This window comes from Poecile atricapillus, chromosome 3 (genome assembly GCF_030490865.1).
Source record: "Poecile atricapillus isolate bPoeAtr1 chromosome 3, bPoeAtr1.hap1, whole genome shotgun sequence".
Classification (NCBI taxonomy): Eukaryota; Metazoa; Chordata; class Aves; order Passeriformes; family Paridae; genus Poecile; species Poecile atricapillus.
In genome coordinates this window covers 60150360-60157247 of record NC_081251.1, presented here as the reverse complement: position 1 = coordinate 60157247, position 6888 = coordinate 60150360, and the positions used below count along the sequence as shown (strand labels likewise).

The following is a 6888-nucleotide window of genomic DNA, read 5'->3' as shown; positions in this document are numbered from 1 at the left end:
TTTCTTGTGAAATATCCATGAAGTTACTTAGCTCTCTGGTGACTTGGTTTATCTACTTACACATTAGAATAAATGATACCCTGCCTGCAAACTTCTTTGAGACTCCCTTAGTTAATATTTGACAAGATTTCACAGAATCATAGAATGGCCTGGGTTGGAAGGGATCTTAAAAATCAAATAGTTCCAATCTCCTGTTGTGGGCAAGGATACTTTTCACTGGACTAGGTTGCTAATATCTCCATCCAACCTGGCCTTGAACACTTGCAGGGATGGGACACCCACAACCTCACTGGGCAACCTGTTGCACTACCTCACTTCCCTCACAGTAAGAAACTTTCTCCTAATATCCAAGCTAAACCTAGATTCCTAGATGAAGGTTGCAACAGAAAATTTAAAAAGTGAGGTACATAATTACTTATGAAATATGATCATAGTTTCTAAAAAGCTTGGGCTTTTTTGAGTAACAGCTAACAAATATAACCATTTGATAACTATACTGGTGGGGTTTACTGTGAATGTATAGGTTGAATCCACAGTAGCATACACACACACACACCAAAGGAGTGTACAAACCAAAGGGAGTGTAACTGTAAGCAATCTAAAGCAAGCTGATGTTTGTAAAACTATCACAGCAGTGCAGACTGACAGCAGGAACAGAACTGCAGCCACAGGTAAGATTTGGTGTGCTCAGCTGTAGCAGAGACATGTCATCAAAACCCGAGCTGTGACCTAGAGAGTCAACTATTTCTTACATGTCTAGTGCCCAAACAATGCTGGGCAAAAGACCTGTCTCTAAACCTACAATTTACTTCAGGTCTGAGCCCTGAACAGATGTTCTTATTCTTTGAATGGATTATTGTCTGCTAAGGAAATTACTTAAGACTATCTTACTTGAACGTGAAGTCCATATTCATTACATTCAGTCAGCAAAACCAACACTCTTGCCTGCTAAGCTGCACAGTCCACATTTAGTATCTGTTCTAATTGAGCCAATACTGAATTGCTCCAAGTCATCAAAATCAGCTAATACTGTTTGTAAAGCCAGCACTGCCCCCATTCAGATGTTTAAACTTGCCAGAAAATGACTTTTGAAACTTTCCTTTGAAGCAGACTGAAGAGACGGGTGCACTGCAGGTCTCTCCATATTCATGTCCCTTCACAAAGAAGGGCTTGTCCAGATGCCAAGGGAAAGCATGGAAAGGCATCTCAAAGGGGGATTCATCCCAAGAACAAAAAGCTTCAACCTTTGCCCTTACTGGAGTTTCAAGGGGTTTGCCTGTTTTGTTGTGTTGTGTTTTTTAATCACTCCTTCAACAGATGGGCGACAGTCACCCATCTCCTCAGAAAAATTCACCCAACAGGACGGTCAAACTTCGGCAGTCTCCAGCACAGACAAAAAGCCATTTCTCCAAAATAAGGCCTTGCTCTTAAGGCAATTCATTCTTGTCATTCATATTCAAATGGTGCCATGGTCAAGCTCAAGCATGTACAGTGTTGGTGGGTCCAGATGTCCACGTACTGAGCATAAACATTAATAGCTAAGGGTCTGCTAGCACAGCAGGCTTGTGCTGCCCTCGTATTGTTACGGCCCACAGCTTTCGCTTCTGTTTTTCTGAAAACATTTTGATATTCAGAGTAATTTGAACAGTAAGAATGTATTCCTTTTGTGGCATTGTATTTTTCTGGTACCACAAGTACTGCCACTGCACAAGTAGTTTTAAAGATGCCATTAATATTATTTTATAAGGATTTAGTTAATTTCCAGTGCTTTATTTTCTTTATTTTCTTTCTGAATCAAGAAACACCTCTTAGCCATAGGGAAGCAATGTCCTGAAACAGAAAGTTTAGGTAATGAGATCAGTTAATTCACAGAGACACCCGAGGACATGGGTCCTCTATCAGTGTAAGCCAACCTAAAACTAAACTTCTGATTAAAAGCTGTTCCTTCCCACCTTCTCCCCAGTGTCAGAGCTGGCACATGAGCTAAACTCTTACATAAGGATGTTTTCAGTCACACCAGGATGCCTCTTAGGTGGGCAGCTCTCTGAGGGTGGTCATGGGAAGGTGTGAGCAGGGTAGAAGGTGAGCAGGAGCTCAGCCTTAGATTAGCTGAAATGGATCAGGGAACTGCTCTGAGACGCTGCTGTCTGCACCTATTTGTAGGTGCTGTCTGCACCGGTATGGACATCACTGCAGTGAGCACTCCACCATAGTATGCAACTCCACGTAGTATGCAACTATGTCAAATGCAGGATAATAGTGATGCCCAACTAAAAGATTTCAAAGGTCAGAGGTGTTCTGTTGATATGAATTCAGGTATTTGCTATGAGCTAACTATAGTGGGACAAACCCCTGCTTTAATGCAGCATGGCTAATATAGCCTTTTCAGGGCCACATTCGTTATTGAAATGCCATGAACAGTTTTTGCTCACACAAACTTAATTGCTACATGAAGAATATTTTTATAATTTAAACTTTTGTCTTTGGAGAAGATAATAAGAAGGATGAAGTAAAAAAAAAAATCTGACTGGCTTTTTAACTCTGTCGTACAGCACAGCTGTGTGTTCAGCACAATGTATCACACACAGCAAATCAAAGCCAGCTTAAACTCAACTTTTCTACAGCTTTTTCCTCCAATACCTTTGCAGGACTACTAATTAATAGAGACCAGATGCCAAGTACTTGAGCATGGCCTTAAATCTAAGATGCAAAAAACTTGCTCTCCTTATTGTTCCAGGGGCTAATGCAAATTGAATTTAAGCATCTCTTTTGATTTTTTTTACATTTTGTATCTGCCCTTCAATCTGTTGTAAATAATAATACAAAAGAGAACAAGGTGCAACCATACAAATACCTTTCTTCCTAAAAATTTTGCCAAATATTCTAAGCAAGCAACAAGCAGGACTCCAATTAAAGACTTGCAGATACAACATAGAAATAGAGAAAATGATGAGAAAAAAAATTTTGAATTTAGATCTTTATTATACAGGCCCAAAGCTGTGGTCACCATGCAGTTACACTGTAATGGGAATGATTTTGCTGAAAGGCTCTCACTAAACAAATGTAAAGAGACCACAGACTACAGCATTCCAAATAACTGACACTTTAATTTTTGAAAAGCAAAAATAAATAAAGGAATGGCAAGTATGGCCTTTTCACATATGGTGGGGCATATACATATTCCTTCTTTTCTATAGCTATTCAAGAGACAAAATTAGCAAATACTGCCCAAAACCACAGACCTTTTGTGTGATGGCTCAGCTAACTTTTAACTGCTTCTCTCTCCTTGGATATTCGATAAAACACACATTTAGATAGGTGCATATGCCAAAAAAAGAAATGCAATGTGGGGAGTTTTGTATTTAATTTTTACTTCCTGCATTTCCTTCTCTTTTTATGACATTGCCAGGAAGTAATTGGAGACATCCAGTCAAATAAAAGCCCTAGAAGTTTTCCCTTCTAGTTTTTCATTATAATCTCATAATTTAAGAATTAATCACAAATTTTAAAAGGTTGAGGTGTCTTACAAGGAATTCATCATCTCTGGAATACAGATAGCCACAGTGAAGAGCTGCACATAGACTGCACACATAGTGTTATCTAAAAGTGGTTATCTTTAAAAAAAAACAAAACATTTTAAAAAATCTGTAGATCAAAACATAGCATGTCTTATTCCCTACAGGATTTTCTTGCAACCTGCTCTTCGATTATTTGCACTAGGAGATGCTACAAATGATATTAGTTACAATATACAGTCCACTGTCATCTTCTGGTCCAGCAGAAGAACCTGTCTCTTCGATGGATGCAAAACTGTTCATCTGAGCAGATCATCCTCAACAGCACAAATATGGTCTAGAAACTCATAGAGTTTATTGTTTTAATTTATAAAATTAAACCTGCCCCAGACAGGTAATACTGGTGTGTAATATTGCCATCCCTGGGTTCTGTCAAAAACGGGGTACTGAGGTGCTCAGAGCCGTCTCAGAGCGCAGCGCTGGGATCCTTCTGGCACTCCAGACCCAAGGTCGATGTGATGTGATGCGTGCTAGAACGTGGGCGCACTTCTCACTTAGCTCTGCAGAGCCCGGGACATGGTAAGCTGCCAGAACTTCCTTCATCTTGCCTGTTGACAAAAGGAACAATAACTAGTCATCACTGGTTGCTGGAGTTTAATTCCAATTTTTAAAAAAGCCCTATAAATGAGATGATTTTTTTTTTTCAGCCATGCAATAGCAAATGAAAGATTTGGGATAAATTTTACAGTCTCTCCGTTAGCCACACAATGCTTATGCAGGAGAAAGGCCTAATGCTGTATGGTTCTTAAAACATTATCCAGGATTAAACATACTATTATTTAAAAAATAAATGTCCAGTAGCTTAGTACTTTAAAAATGTCAATATAATATTATCCCTGTAAAAAATTAATTTTGTAAAGCAGATTTTCTGGATTAAAGTTCTGTATTGTCTCTCTCTCACACACTGTACACAAGATACAGAGAAAACAATCTAGTGGATTAACAAACAATGAGCAAGAATCCAACAGGTTAATAAGTGCCTTATATGAGTTCATTGTAGAACTATCTCTAACACATATTGGTCATGTCCATTATGTATTTATAACAACTATAAAACCTTCATAAATGATTCACTGAATGGGCTTCACAGAACTGAAGGTCAAAACAGACCTTATAATTTTTCCAGATAGTCCTCAGTGAAGTCCAAAGGAAATCAAACTTTTATTATCACAGACCAAGATAGGAAAGACTAAGAATACACCTCCAGTATATATTTGCTGCAGAATATGTAGAAGGAGAGGCAGAGGTACCTCTGGAGGATGATTACTCCACTCTCTAGGTAACCTCAACAAGGTGTCCATCTTTATCCATGGACTGTGAGTAGGTTGAAGTGCAAAATTTCTTACAAGTATGAATGTGCTATATCATACCACAGACATTTGACTATGTTCACATATTCTATTTCACCACTCACAAAGCCACCAGACCCTAGCAATTTTCAGTCAGTACTGACATGGGCAAAATGGTAAGAAGTATAATTGCTTCAATCTAAGGTAAATACAAAAGCCATGCAATAAATTCCAGAACCAATGCTAAGATTTTGGTTACATACCCTGCAATTTGCTGGAACTACACAAAATACTTTTTATATATAATTATTATTCTTATAATTATCACATAAATAGAAATACTGAAGGAGTAGAGGTAGCAGGTGATGTGAGAGATCTCTTTGCTCACCCCTGACCAATGCAATATCTGCTGATGTTTGTCTAACCTATTTTTAAACATCAGAATACTTTATCTTTACTTTGTCATTTTCCACTGCCTTGCTTCCAAAATGCTTGTTTTGCTCTATGAATTTAAGTGTATGTTCTAACCTTTCATCCAAGCCGTCATTGAGAATACTGAATATTACTGGAACAAGGAAAAAACACTTGAAGAACTCTACTAAATGGTGCATCATTGAGAACTACTCTTTGTATATGTATCCCAAATTTATACATTCATGTAACAAGAATTTATTCTAGCCCAGTTACCCTAGCACACAGGAATAGTAACAACTATTAAATTTTGCTATACAGTCTTGTTCAAATAAAGCTGCAAATAAAACTAGCAAATATATTTTAAGAAGAATTATATAGGCTTTGGAAATAAAATTGGTATGGACAGAAGATTTCAAGTGATAACACAGTCTTGCTAACAATTGATTTCACATCAATTTGTGAAGTATGTTCTTTATTGAAATATTTTCCAATTTAGACTGGAATTGTTTCACAGTCTTTTAAAATTAAGTTTTGTTCAATGAAATGTTCCACTGAGAAAACAACAAACGCATACCACTACAGTTTAGAAACAAATCAGTTGCACAACTTCACAAAACTCTAGGCCACAAAATTATCATTTACTGTTTATCTTGCAAAAGATACCTTGATCAGAAACATAATGTATGACTGCTAAGACCAACAGGACCAGTCATACTGAGCTTTGCAAAGAAAAGGTTACCATTTATATTAATCTTTATGGAGATACAAGCCAGTTCCACAAATACAGGAGGCACAGATCACTCTTGTTAACCTAATTTGGATTATTAACAGATCTTTCCTACTTTTCATTCTATGATATATTTTGTTTGTGCCATCTGCATTATTCAGAAAAGTGAAGTAACTTGCTCCCCAAGGTGGAAACAGAGTCCCCAGTTCCTTCTGGGCTGGAGGAACTGGAGGTCAGCAGAAACTGAAATACAACACAAAGCCCACCTTCAATTAACACAAAATTTCATTTGATATTTAGGGATATTTCCCAGTGGATTTCCCGTGAAAGAAAAGTGAGACTGACTTCCTCTGAAAAATACGTGGTGACAGAGAGACAGCAGCATGAAGAGTACACACAAATACTCCCAGCTTTCTCCAGTGGAAAAGAAGGAAATAGGATAAAGGACAGGTGAGCCAGCCTGGACTGCTCATGATGTACAGACTGCTGTCGGACTGCCAAGACAGAGAGGAAATCCCACAGAAAACCTGCTTTTTACAGGAAGTCAAAAGTCCTGAAGCTGAGACAAAGCAGATGTCAGCCCCTTACTGAGAACAGCTCTAGGGATTATAAATTATAGAGATTTAGGAGATTTTATCAAGAATTTTAAACATACAGATACCAAAATTGTTTTTGTCTTTTTGTCAAACAGGCTAGGATTTCTGAGAGTCAAGATTTTGCTAACAGTGACAGGGAAAGAGAGACAAACTGTTCATTCAGAAATATAACTGAAAGTCCAGGCAGCAGCCTGCTCAGGACCAGAAGAGCTGACACCTTGCTGACATGGAAAGATGTGTCATGGTGACTCTTGTCTTCAAAGATCATGGTTGTTCTCTTTGCAATC

General features: G+C 38.0%; 1 protein-coding gene across 1 annotated transcript in view; it reads right to left on the bottom strand.

Annotated features, from left to right (window-relative positions):
• Nucleotides 1-2968: 2968 nt before the first annotated feature.
• SCAF8 (SR-related CTD associated factor 8) overlaps nucleotides 2969-6888 on the bottom strand; it is a 95618-nt gene continuing 91698 nt past the window's right edge. Inside the window, exon 21 of the mRNA XM_058834648.1 lies at nucleotides 2969-4123. The gene's annotated coding sequence lies outside the window, so the exon portion shown is untranslated. The remainder of the gene's footprint in view (nucleotides 4124-6888) is intronic.